At 37.0% G+C, this 14,454-nt stretch overlaps 2 long non-coding RNA genes across 4 annotated transcripts in view; one reads left to right on the top strand and one right to left on the bottom strand.

Moving 5' to 3' along the window:
* Positions 1-8,621, bottom strand: part of LOC141523003 (uncharacterized) — a 228,158-nt gene extending 219,537 nt beyond the window's left edge. For all 3 annotated transcript variants that reach the window (XR_012478302.1, XR_012478300.1, XR_012478301.1), the window contains exon 1: positions 8,480-8,621. This is a non-coding gene — a long non-coding RNA (uncharacterized LOC141523003). The remainder of the gene's footprint in view (positions 1-8,479) is intronic.
* Positions 8,622-8,817: 196 nt separating this feature from the next.
* The window catches only part of LOC141523000 (uncharacterized), a 15,711-nt gene continuing 10,074 nt past the window's right edge, over positions 8,818-14,454 (top strand). The window contains exons 1-2 of the long non-coding RNA XR_012478298.1: positions 8,818-9,046; positions 11,499-11,566. This is a non-coding gene — a long non-coding RNA (uncharacterized LOC141523000). The remainder of the gene's footprint in view (positions 9,047-11,498; positions 11,567-14,454) is intronic.

Raw genomic sequence — 14,454 nt, 5'->3', positions numbered from 1 at the left:
AGAATACTTATGATGAATAGTCTCTTTTTCCATATCTGGTCACCTATAAATCAGGTTTTCAATATGGAATAAATCAGGTCAGTTTCTAGGTCATCAGAGCCTGTTTATCACCATCTCTTGAATAAATTTCATTCTTTTAGGGCATTTGACATAATGCAAGGTTTGTTATTCCAAAATAATTCTGCTTCTCAGTATAGCAATCTATTTTGTCATAGTTCACCAGTGCTTGACAAGGACAAGAATTCGAAGTCAGTGAAAGTTAAAAAAAATAAAATGAAATAAAATGAAACAATGATTTAGATATTGTACAGTCTTACAAAGATGCCTCTCCAGATCTTATGGAATCATTTAAACTTTCTTTGACCATAGTTTTAGAAAAAAGATTTTTTATGAAAAGAAGAAATCTCAACCGAAAGAATTATTTTTTCTAATCTTTAGTATTCCAGTCTTTGTATTGTTACACCCAGAGCATGCATTTTGTGCTTCACAATTGCAGTTGGCAACTATGTTTTGTCCTTCTACTATTCTTTCCAAATTTAAGAAACTTACACTTTATTATATACCATGTCCTATATACTATATTCTATATACTATATACTATATATACTATTCAGAGGAAATATTACAGAGAAATCAGTACTAATCCCTCTAGTGGATGCATGCCTTGGAAGACCTTTGCTTGGCTTCTGTGGGCTTCTTAAATTGTTTTATAACAACAGATCATCACTTCTCAGTATGTTGTTGTTTTTAAATCTCTGTGCTTCAGTGCAATGATGCTTGAAATTCTAGGCTTTCCTGCATCAATAGCCTCTGCAATATCACTAAAATTTATTGGTGTGTCCTTTAAGAATGGAAGCTTTTATACATTTCCCTGAAGTAACACCACTTTCCTAAAAGTCACAGAATTAAAAACAGACCAAAAGACACCAATGAAAAATTTATGCATAACATCAAATTTACCACTAAACCGACAGAAAACTGAGGGAAAATAAAGAAATCAGTTCAATCTAGTTTGATCTGAAGTCAAAATGACGTATCCTAGACCAATCGAGTATTTCTAGAAGAACAGTTCTATTACCCCTGAGGTTCCAAAATTAAACTTTACCAAAATACTTGCTTGCCACAGTGATTCTCCATATTCCTTGTAGTTTGCAAACACCTGTGTCTGTATCCCATATCCCCTTAGGGGACACTCTTGAGTAGCTAGACTCAACAGATGGGTTGAGTCCCTGCTCTACCTCAAATTTGCAGTATGGGATCATAGACCCATCCTTTTCCCTCTCTCAAGCTCGATTTTTTTCATTTGTAAAATGGGAATAACAACACTTTCAGTAGCTATGTGAGAAAATTGTGAGAAGGAACTTGTTTCACAGACCACAAAGTGCTAGAAAAATGTCAGGGATTGGGGTGGCTAGGGGGCGCAATGAATAGAGCACCAACCTTGGAGTCAGGAGTACCTGAGTTCAAATACAGTCTCAGACACTTAATAATTACCTAGCTGTGAGGCCTTGGGCAAAGCCACTTAACCCCATTGCCTTGCAAAAACCTAAAAAAAAAAAATGTCAGGGATTGTTTCCCCTTTAACACTATACCTGAGACCACTTCATATAATGTGCTACTATGTGTGTGATTGGGGAGGGGGAACCAACCTATTACCACTGATCTAGTCCGAACAAATTCAATCCAAAATGTATGCCTTTTCCAATTTCCTTGGTGTCTCATCAGGTATTCCATTTCAATTTAACTTAAAATATCTTTATTAAAAGAATTTGCACATTGAGTATAAAAATGAAAATGAAACCAGTCAGTCCTTAAGGAGCTTACAGTCTCCTAAAAGAATAAAATATGTCTACAGATAAGAAAAGACTAAAGATCTAAAAAATAATTTAAAGCTATTTCCAAGAAGAGGTAGCTCTAATCAGCAGAGGGAGCAGGGTGGTAGCACATTTGAAGAAATAAAGAGATTCCTTTACAGAGCTGAGGAAGAAAAGCAAATCAGACTTTGGGCATTATTTCTGCAAAGATGCAGAGATAGATGATAGAATGTCCTTCTGAGTGTGGAGCAGCAAGTACATCAATTTAGAAAAGCAAAGTACATAAAGAGAAAGTTTAAAACTGATTAGTAAAGCATGACTTTGGAAGAAAAAAAGTAGACTTTCCTCTAAAGGCTTCAGATTGTCCATCAACAATGATTATCTCCATAAGTGGGTAAAGTCGTTGCTTTACAGAGAACATGTCCATCAAGAAGATGGCATGTTAAAAGATTTTCCATGTTGAAGGCAAAATATATCTCCTTAGAGAAAAAAGATTACTTCATTTTCAGCTTTTAATAAATTTATGTATTTTAATGTTGAATAACTGACCATAAATTATATTAAAAGCAATACAAATGTATGAGCATTCATTTTATTTATGATTTATATTTTTCCAGAATCTAAAAATGAATAACTCTCCTATTTACCGTATCTCATAGCATCTGAAAAGATACAAACATTTGAAACTCACCAATAGCTTTCTCTTATAGACAGAACAAAGGAAATTGCTCTGGGAGGACTAGTGACTTTTTTTAATTTAGACTTCATCGTTGCAGATCATTTCTGACAAAATGAGACCTTGGATACACAGCGGCACTTAGGTATTAATTAATATAGAAACATACAGGCTCAAAAAACCTCAGATATTGAAAGGAAGGAATAGGTCATCCATCTAAAGCCATATTTATTACCTTCTAGAAAATTCAAAAAGAAATGATTATCTCATCTCTACTTAAATCCTTCCCATAAATACTGTCTGAATACAAAGACAGCAGACCATGTCAGCCCTTATCGTTGGAGAGCTCTTATTTCAATTAAACAATCTGCCTAATTTTACTTGAAGACAGATATTATGCTCTCTTCTCCAGAATATAAGGATCCAACCTTAGGGTTGTAGCTTTCAAGTGAGAGGGAAAAAACCTTAAAAGTCATCTAATCCGGGAGTAGAGCCAAGATGGCAGCCCAAAGCTAGAAAGCTCTGGGACCTTGTCCTGAAACAACTTTATTTTTATTTTTTAGGTTTTTGCAAGGCAAATGGGGTTAAGTGGCTTGCCCAAGGCTACACAGCTAGGTCATTATTAAGTGTCTGAGACCAGATTTGAACCCAGGTACTCCTGACTCCAAGGCTGGTGCTTTATCCACTACGTCAACTAGCCACCCCCTGGCTGTCCCCTGAAACAACTTTAAATGAAGCCCCCAAAGCTACAGATCCCACCGAGAGAGAAAATAGTAAAACAAGTTTGCAGCTCAAGATATGGAGGTTAGATTGGGTATGGACAATGTTATCCCCATCCAGAGGAAGAAAAACAAAACTAAATTAAAAAAGCAACCCTTCAGAATCTGATGAACACTTTATAAAAAATTATCTCTTATGTATCTCTTTCCCTTAATCCTAATTCTTCATACTAAAAATGACTAACCTGTAAACATTTATCAAAAATACTTATGTACAATGCTCACCTGTTATCCACTGAGGGGAGGGGGTTAGGAAGTGAGGGTGGAAGGAGATTTTGTAACTTAAAAATATGCATGTGCATATGGATGAAAAATAAATAAATATATTTGAAAAAAATAGAATGGAGGAACTTCAGTAAAGGTCTATCTCACCTGAGTAAATGGAAAGCATAGCACAGTAAGACCTGGAAGGCAGAGACTCTTAGCCACAGGCAGCTCAGGTCAAGGTTCAGCAGGTTGGCACTGAGGGTCCCAACTCCAGTCTGGAAGACAAAGTTCGGGCCCTGGGAACACTGGTGAAACAGATGGGACTGGACTGGTCTATCCTAATGCAGGGAATAAACCACTGCATAGGCAATATCATAGACAAGCAATAAACTAGGGACCAGATCCCGGCCCCATTGCAATAAAGTTGGAACTATACTTCTTGTGCCCCAGGAGCAGAGCTCAACTATCAAAATGAGCAAAAAGAAAAAAGTGTGAATCAAAGGTAACTACTATTCTAAAAGATATATTAAAAACTCTATCTCATAAGAGGAAAGTAGTGACAAATGCCTATATGTGAAGGGTTTTATAAATTAGTTTTATAAATTAGTTTCAAATCCCGAAAGACTCTTGGAAGAGGAAAAAGAAAAAAAATGGAGAAAAGAAATGAGAGTCATGCAGGAAAATTATGAAAAATTGACTGAAGAAATCCGCTCCTTTAAAAGTAAAATTGACCAAATGGAAAAAGAAAAAGTCATCTAATCCAACTCCTATATTCTGAGGATAAATAAACTGGGGTAGAAAGGAGAAATAGGTTGCCCAGTCACTGCAAAGGTCAGCTTCAGAACCAGAATTTTTATCCACATCTCCTGACCTCAAAGTCAATGCTCTTTCTACTACCTGATCTTGCCTCTGCATTACTCAAGAAACAGATTTAAAACTTCAGTCCTCCTGTTCACCACTGCTGAGTATTCTCTAGCTAATCAATAGCCCTACGAGACCTGAAGACAGTCTTCTTGATGACATAGCTACAAGTACTGTTTTTACTAACTGTAACCTTAGGTGAATCTCTTAATATCTCTGAGCCTCAGTTTTCTCATCTGTGGGATCATAGGTCTCTATCAAAGGATGTTCAATAGAGAGCTCATTTTAAAAATAATGAAAGTAATGTACACAGATGTTCCCCAAAGTCACATAATTACTAAGTAGAAGAAACAGGATTTAAATTCAGCTTTTCTGCCTCTGAATGAAATCAGGACCCTTTCCACTGAATCTAGCTATAAAATAAGGGGATTTGGCTATATTCCATTAAACATTGCATTCATTTCTAAGTCTAAAATCCTCTGTGATCTGACCCAGGCAGGGTCCAGGAATTCGTCACCTACTTCATTTTTTTAATGTAGCCTGTGATTGGGGTAACTATTAGAGTAGCCCCACTACCTCCCATAGATAAGAGTCTAGCTGGTCCTTGAAAAGTGAAAAGTGAATCCAATGAAGGACACTAAGATGTATCAGATCTTCAAAAGGAGAGAAATCAGACAGGGTTTCTAAAGTCAGCTTTAAATGGCAGAAAACATTAGACCAACCTCTTGTATTGATTAGCTGTGTCATCACTAGCAAGAACATGAAATATTTTATATCTTTTTTGGACAAGGCAAATTTTAACTGTTCCTGATTTTTCCAAGGTCAAGTCTTCACTGAATCCTTCTGCCCTCTGGATTATATCCATAGATAGTCCAGCCTCTTCCAAACATTTACTGTCTGTTCAGAAGTGGTAGAATATAGAATGGAAAAAGGGCACAGGCAAGGCTGACCAAGATCAAATCCAGGGCTGTCCACAGTTGTGTACATTTGCTGCATTTTAGGATGGTAGAAATGAAGGTAAATTTGCAGTAAATAGATGTGCTTCCCTTAAGACTTTGCCCACTGTAAGTGATGTTAGGACAGTAAAGGCAAAGGACCTTGGTCTACCTGAGTTTCTTCATCCATGGAACAAGGGGAAAAGCTACTTAATCCCTTTGGTTCTTTCCAGATTTAAAATCTAATTATTCTGGGATCTACCAGAGTCCCTTAAAGTTGGACTACTCATTTGGCCAGTTTGATAAATTGAGGACTGAGCTGAGGGAAAAGATGAGAGAATGGGGATGAATATATGTGAATATATGTATGAAAATATACATCCATACACATATATGTTTACATGAATTATGATTATACATACATATTTATATACTGCAGAGGAGAGAAGGGAGAAGAGAGGAAAGAAGAGAAGAAAAGAGGAGAGGAGAGAAAAAACAGAAGAGAGGAGAAAAAAGTATGACATCACATGAGTTCATGCACATATATGTTTGCATAAACATGAAAAATCTGTGTGTGTGTGTGTGTGTGTGTGTGTGTGTAATTGAACACACACATCACAGTTTACTGTTTGGGAGACAATCTAGCATTAATGGATGGAGAGAGAAGTTCTTGGAGAGCCAAGGAGAGCAGGGTTCAAGTCCTGTCCCTGAGGTATATTGTGGCGTGGACAGGGTCAGGTTTCCAGATCTCCTTGCCTTGGCTCTCTGACTGCAGTTACTAATCTGCTTTGATAGAGGGAGTTCACTCAAAGGGACTGCCCTGTGTCTATGAGATCCCAGTTCTGCCTCCCTTCTCATTCCCTCCCCAAAGCCAGGCTTTATATTTATTTTTCTAAGTCTGGCTAAACTCTGAGAGAATGGGATCTGATTTCTATGTTTCATTGTATCCCAAATTACTAGTACAGAACTTTGTACATAGTTATTACATAGTATATGCTTCATTTGTTTTACTATTTTGTTTTTACAGAAACTGCCATAGACCTTTGTATCCACCTCATCTCCCACTCTCAAAGCACAGGAGAGGATGTATAGTAGGTCAACTTCTGGTCAATAAATTAGACCTCACATGTGGACATAAAGAACACGGCTGGCTCAGGTGAAGGGAAGGAATGCAGGAGGAGAATGAGCAGCAGGGGCAGTTTCCTAAGGGCTGATGTGAGAAAGATGCTAAACCTCAAGGGTCATCAGTCATCTATGAAGTAGCATGTGATAGATAATTAGACTTAGAAAAAGAGCTGAGTTCAAATTCCACTGCTGATCATTTCTAACTTGGCAATCCCAGGTAAGTCATTTAACTTCTTTGTGCCTCAGTTTCTTCACCTATAGAATGGGGATAATAAGAACACCTAACTCACATAATTATTGTGTTGGCTATCTCAATAATACATGAAAAGCACTTATAAACCTAAGACTCAATAGAAATCTGAGCTGCCAAAGTCTTTGTCATCTCGCCACTGGAAGGGTCAAGAAATTGACTGGGAAAAATCCAAGGTATTTTTTTAGAACTTTATTGAAATATTTTGATTTTATATCAATGGAATTTTTCTCTTCCGCCTCTCAGAGTACCATTCTTAAAAGCAAAGAATTAAGGGAAAAAATCAACAAAATTTTTCAACATATCCCCCAAAACAGTAATTATTCACTGTTCCACCCTTACAGGGAACCATTCCCTAACCCCCTCCCACCACCACAGACACAACTCTGCAAAGGAGTAGAGAAAACATCTTCTGCTACCTCTTTTTTGAGGTTCAAGTTTGTTCTTTATACCTTAGCAGCACTGACTACATTTGTTATTTGGTTGATCAAGAATGACAGTGACTTTTACATGATGCTTTGAAAGTTAAAAAAACTCCTCAATTCACTATTGCTTTTTCACAATCCTCCCACCACCATCCCCCCAAAAGACTAGAGATTGAATTAATTCCACCTAACATATGATGAAATGGAAATCTGGAAAGCTCAACAGGAAAGGTTTGATGCCTGATTTTATTGACATAGTCCACCCATTGAGCTAGGATACCTGTTAAAACCTTTTTTCACAGGAACCTATATAAATTCTATGTCATTCACCCCTTCAAATACTGAAAGTAGGGTGACTAGAGAGGAGGCAGGAAAAGGAAAAAAAAGTGACAAGCTGGAGATTTAATCTAGGAAGTTTAAAATCAAATTCTAGATGTCTTGGAACCACACTCAGTCCCATGTTTCATTTATCTAAGAACAGTTATACTCCCAGAATTGGCAAGCTTTCCGGTACCATCTACAAATAATAGTGATTTCAATTTCCACCTATCTCTATATTTGTTTACTTAGGTGTTTCAAACAGTTTTAAGAGTTGCTCTAGATATCTAAAAGTAAGCTGTTAATTATTGATTCTCTTATATACATTTCTTTTTTCTTCTTGCAATTCAGAGACTGCATTTTGAAACTAAAAAAGTGATTCAAGATTCCCATGGGAGTGAGCAAAACTGAATAGAAATGAATATATTTCCACTGAAAAATAGTCATTATTCTTCCAGTATCTCATAGCTGCTTATGAATAATTGTTAGAAGACAAAGAGGTCCTGCAGGAAGGAGGTGTCTTTATTTTCCTTCAGAATAGACTACCATACCAAAAACCATTGGAGTGTTTCAGTATTTGCTTTTAATATGTTTTGCTGTGGTTTGTGGTTTTTCCCTTTAACTCACAAGTTAGAAAATGCCTCAAATTCAGAAATCCCAAGGGAAATATTTACCAAAATTGTCCAAATAAAGGCAAAATGAGCTAGGTTTTTTCTTTAGTGAAAGATTATGAATTTAAATTAAAATATAATAAAATATAGGGAGTTGATTCTAGATATCACAGTAGATAGGGTACTAGGTCCAGAGTCATGAAGAACTGATTCAAATCCAGTCACACTTACTGTATGACCTTGTGTTAGTCACTTTTCCCCTTCTTGGAGGTAACTAGGTGACTCAAAGAATAGAATAATGGAGTCAGAAAGATCGGAATTCAAATCTGACCTGACACCTATCAGCTGTGTGGTCCTAGCCAAGTCACTTAACTGCCTTATTCTGCTGAAGAAGGAAATGACCAACAACTCCACTATCTTTGCCAAGAAAACCTTATGAACAATATGGTTCAGAAACAAAGACTCAGATATGACTTACTTGACTGAACAACAAAGTGATTGAGGTAAAGAATTCCAAGGAAATCTTAATGTCAGAGAAAACATATTAGATTTGCAGTCAGAGGACCTTGACTTGAATCCTGACGGTTACCACCTTGGTGACTGGAGCCAACCACCACCTCTCACAGTTTTAGTTTCATTGGGTATATAATTGCACTAGAAAACATCTAAGATCCTTTCTAGTTCTAAATGATGCTTCTGTGATTCATAACCATTGTTGGATGATTTGTGATGATACTGAACCATAGTGTTCTCAGAATGTTCAGAAACTTTATATAGTCAACTTCCATTCAAAAATCAATGACCTCTTCCAGGACTTTCATGCTATTTTTATCAGCCCTATTTCCCCCCAATCTTACATCTGTTTAATTCATCACCTAACCCATTTTGTGAACTTTTTTGTTCAAAAGCCACATATTCAAATAGTTTGACCAAACTTCCTCCCACTTTCTGTCTATTGAAAGGACTCTACATCGAGAATACTTCAGCCTAGCAATCCCTTTCCTTGAAACACTTCAACATCTACAAACTCAGAAGAAGGTAGATGGTAAGTGTTTTCATTGCTCTTCACTAATGTTGTGAGTTCATTCCTCCAATACCATCATTCTATGATACTTTTTCCTCTCTTGAATTTCAGATCCATGCTTTTGCCCAAGCTATTGTGCCTGCCTAGAGCAAACTCACTTCTCACCATCTTCCCAAAGAAGCCCTAGGATCCTGCAATGCTTAGCTAAAGTTTATTTCCATTGTCTCAGTCCATTCATTTCCCAAGCCTGGGCCCTTAGTTAGCTGTGTTGATATATTGCTAGTCAATGACCCAGAATGTCTTGCCCCAACCAGCAAATCCCTATCCTTGGCTAACCCCCTTCACCGATTTCTCAACTCTGACTTCTGGGCTATGGAGACATCCATCAGTGGGAGAAAACAAACACAAAACTTTTCTGACTTTACACAATACAAATTGACATTATACAACCTCTCTTGGCCCTGACTGCCGCTTGGAAGTCTCTCTATTGTACCATTATTGCCTCCCTGTCTCATTTTCCAGAGAATCTGTTTCAAATGCTTTCTTCTCTGTTCTTCCCTTTAACCTCACACTCACTGCAATGACCTAGCCTGATAATTCATTTAAAAACTTGAAGTCAGCATCCTCCTTCCTCCATTATCCAAACTTTCTCTGTATTTACTTGCATGAGCTGGTTTCTCTTGCTTTATTCCTTTCTTAAAAGTTATCAACTGAGGAATGTCAAACAAAATCATCTCTGCTGTTGCATCTCACAATGAATTCAAAAGGGTTTTAATATGTTTGTGCTCAATATTTTGTTTGTTAGAAGAGAGAATTTAGGAAAATTTTTCCTCTGCAGAATAAAATTATTGTTTTTTAGAGTCAACAACCTTCATTCTGATTACATCTAATTACCTTCCCTAGTTCTAACCTCAACTACCTTGGCATTGATGTTCTTTTTTCTCTTCACTTAGACGTACCTTTCTCTCCAAATCAGAACTTTTAGGGAAAAACATATGTCCCTGGTCCAAAGGGGAGGATGTTCACTAAGGTCAATACAATGATTTCTGATATGGAACTATGCTGTCTTTTTTTTTAGTTTGTTTTTGCAAAGCAATGGGGTTAAGTATTGCCCAAGGCCACATAGCTAGGTAATTATTAAGTGTCTGAGGTCGGATTTGAACTCAGGTCCTCCTGACTCCAGGGCCGGCGCTCTATCCACTGTGCCACCTAGCCGCCCCAGAACTATGCTGTCTTGATTGGTAAGTATATAGCACAAATATAACCAATCCATTTTATTGACCTGGTCCCAGGAAGACCAGATGAAAATAAGCATCATATCATTTGTAGCTATTTAATCTAGCCATAGTTACCTTGATGTTTAGCCTCATTAGAGCATCATCTTAGATCACCAACTTAGAATACCATCTCTGGACTGAACTGAAAGAGAGAAACCCATCCTCCCCAAAACCATTTTTACCTTTTCCTCTGAGAACAGCAATTAACTTAATATCACCAAATTATCATTATTCCAGAAAGTGAAACATCAGTGGCTTCCCCTAGGGATCAGTTCATAGTCCTGTGAGTCTCCAGATGCTTCCTTTCCCAATCACTATTCTCATATATGTGTTTTCTACTCTATTAGAATATAAACTCTGTGAGGACCAACACTATTCTTTTTTTCGTCAGAGATAGATTCTGGAATTTCTTCTTGGGAGAAATCATCTCTCCTCCTTCAGTTATTTTGAGAAGTGATACTTCAAAGCTTCAAAATAGAATTGCCCACAGGATAGAATCTCTTCCATATATATGTGACTGGTCCAGTTCAACAGTTCTTAACTTAGTCTTTATTGTTGTTATTTCTACTTCCTCACATAGCACATTGGCAACTGCAATGTTAGAGTCTAAAAATGGTGACTCTGGTGTCATTGAAATAAAAAAAGAAATTTTGACAGATCTTTTCTCCTTTTCAATGGTTTGCTGTCCTCTTTCCAGGTTTGTCGATGTTTTAGGAGCAAGTTAAGTTAATTGAGTCTCCAATCTTTCTGTAAACTTATTTTTGGCTTTCCTGCTTCCCATTTATTTTACAATGCAATATTGTTCCTAATCTTCCACTTTTCTCCTCCATAAGATTTTTATAAACAAGTTTATATTCTAAAACATGCTGCCCTTGGCTGACACATCTCTCCACTTGGCAGGGAGAACAAGGATTTGCTGAATGAGGCTGTTTCTAGGCTCCTCCAGCACTCTACTAAAAAATCCATCTCTCAACTTCATACATAATCACTTGATCAAGAGAGCTTTAAGCTAAAATAGGGGAGGGGGAAAAATCATATTGTGTAACAAATCTGATACTATAGAGAGTGATATAAGAAGAACAGATTAGTTTTCCAAGAAGAGAAGCAACAATAACCTTAGATATTTGGATCTAGGGTTTAGAATTAGAAATGACTGTAGATATTATTTAATCCAATCCCATTATTTTTTTTTTCAGAAAAGAAATATAAGGGTAAAGAAGAGAGAAGAAATTTGTCAAATTTCTATTCTATTAGAAGGTAGATGGTAAGTAAAACAGCCAGAATAAGAATCTATTGCTCTTCCCAGGGTGGCTTAAGTCAGAGAGTTGTAGAATAAACTTCTTTGAGAATTTTTAGTAAGAACAGTTTTACTATAGGCAGCAGCAGTAGCAGTAGTAGTAGTAATAGTAACAATGATAGTAGTAGTAGTAGTGGTAGTAGTAGTAGTAGTAGTAGTAGTAGTAGAAGTAGTAGTAGTAGTGGTGGTAGTAGTAGTGGTAGCAGTAGTGGTGGTGGTAGTAGTAGTAGTAGTAGTAGTAGTAGTAGTAGTAGTAGTAGTAGTAGCGTAATAGCAGTAGCAATAGTAGTAATGGCTATAGCAGGAGCAGTAGTACCCAACATTTATATAATACTATGTTCCAGACACAGTTCTAAGCATATTACAATTATCTCATTTGATCCTCACAACAACCCTGAGAAGTAGGTGCTATTATTATTCCCATTTTACAGATGAAAAAAGTGAGACAAAGAGAAGTTAAGTAATTTGCTAAGGGTCACACAGACAGTAGATAGTGAGTGAGACCAAATTTGAACCCAGGTTCAGAAGCAATCTTCCATTACAGAGCCACCTAGTAGTCCAAGGAAGGTTATCTGGAGGCAGTAACATTTGAGTTGGTTCTTAAATACTTCAATAAGCAAAAAAAAAAAAAAATGAAAGAAAAGCATTCCAAGAACAGGGAATAATGTGAGGAAAGCTGAAAAGATGAAACTTCTACCCATCATTTTTGCTTCTTATTTGGAGCCAAATAAACCACACCAATTACTCTTAGACCTTCAGCTCTGTCATGGCTTATCTCCTGCTTCTCTTACCCAGGTAAACTAGGTAAACTAATGTGGCATAATTTCCAGTCCTCTCATAATACTTATAACCTAGCTCTGATTTCTCTGTGCAACTTGCCAATGTCCTTCATAACCTATAGTACCTAGAACTGGACACAACACTCTTTGTGTTATCTAGAACTGGACACAACACTCTTTGTGTTATCTAGAACTGGACACAACACTCTTTGTGTTATCTAGAACTGGACACAACACTCTTTGTCTTATCTGATCGGGTCAGAGTCCAGTGAGACTTGATATCATATCCCATCTTCTGGCCTTGAAGCCTCTGAGATGCATCCCTTCAAACTGGGACATTTTGTAATTTAGTTCATGTGTCTTAGTCCCCTGAAATACAGTGAAGTCAGGACAACAAAAGTTGTTTTATCAACATCTTGCAATTTCCCCAGTACCTGCTCTCATTCTCTCCCGTTGAATGAAGGGTTGTTGAGAGAATGAATGAAGGCTAGTTAACCAATATGCCTTTCATCTTTTGAAAACTAAAATGTTGCAGCATCAAAAATGAATGGAAAAAACAGATTAAACCAATTTATGGTCCAAGCTCCCATAATCCAAGCCCCGGTGAGTTGGTTTTGATAGCTGCCACTTTAGAGTAATAGTGGCCTAAATGGGAGCACACTTGGAAGTCAATTTCAGGAGAATAAAGGAAAAAAAAACCATTTGTCAGAGTGATATGATGGACTGTCTTTAAAAAATACAAACTACAAAACATCAGAGTGTTATTTTAAAGAGTGAGATTTAGAACTGTGTTCCCAGGGATTTATATTCACCATGATGGCAATGCACCCCTTTACACGATGAATTTTAAACTGACCAAACAGCACTGAATTATTCCTGACCTCATGGAGTCAGCCAGCCACAGCTTTTATGGCTTCAGCAAATGCATTTTTCTCAAGCACTACCAGCTCCACTGTTACCTTTTACACTGACTTCAGCTTTCATGCCTTTCCCCCAGTAATACAGACTACTGAGAAAAGAAAACTGGAATTAAATTTATAAAAAGCAAATGAGTATCTACCCCTAAAATACAGCTATAATCAGTCCCCAGCACAGGTCAAATGAGCTGGACTCCAAAAGTTGATTTTTAAGTCAATAGCTTAGAATTGAAGATATATTTCCCCATAGTCACTTAACCTCTTGGGACCTCAATTTCCTTATATGTAAAATGAGAGAATGGGAAGAGTTGATTCCTACTCTCCATTTTTTGATTCAATTCCAATTTGCTCTTTGTTGATTCATTAACTAATGGACACCCAATTTGTTTCTACACCATTGCTAACCCAAAAGTATTCTGAAGATTGGTTTAGTACATGTGGCATCTTTCTGTCTGTCTGATTTTCTTATTGTGTATCAGTCCACTTGCAACCCTGACCTGAGAAAAGATACATTCTGAGAGGCCTAGAATTTTGCTGATCTGAGTATTCCCTTAAAAAAGGAACTAATTGCTATTGGTCCATACTGATAGTTCTGGGGACTCATCCATGTCCTCTGCTGACTCTTAGACACTGAGCAAATGTCTTCCTCTTTTTTCCTTTCATAAGATTAATCTTCAGAAATAATTTCTCATCATTGTCACTTGAGTTATAGCCTTGCTATAACACTGTATAAGATATTCCTCTATCTTCCAACCTATATTATATAAATGAAAACCAAAGCCCTAGATACTATATATTGAGGCATCATGAAATGATTGAAAAAACACTGAATTCAGAGTTAGAAAATGGGTTGAAACCTAACAGTCCTGCTCCACACTTTGTCCCACTGGAAACTCACTTAAACATTCTACCTTAAACAAGGATATTAGACTAAATTATTTCTAAAGACCCCTATAGTTCGAAGTCCTGGGAGGCAACAAGATATTAGAAACATGTCATCTTGAACAGAGAATCAATGAAGCCTGAGTCTGGGTTACCAGTCACCAAAGCAGATACAGTAAGGAAAACCAATAAGAAAAGGACTTCCAAGTACTGATACATTTTTCTTCCAACAACATTCAAAGACATAGGAAGAAACACCATGACCAAATCCAATCAA

This window comes from Macrotis lagotis, chromosome 4, assembly GCF_037893015.1.
Source record: "Macrotis lagotis isolate mMagLag1 chromosome 4, bilby.v1.9.chrom.fasta, whole genome shotgun sequence".
In the NCBI taxonomy this organism is placed as follows: Eukaryota; Metazoa; Chordata; class Mammalia; order Peramelemorphia; family Peramelidae; genus Macrotis; species Macrotis lagotis.
Note: the sequence above shows the minus strand (reverse complement) of the source record. Positions and strands in the feature narration are given on the sequence as shown.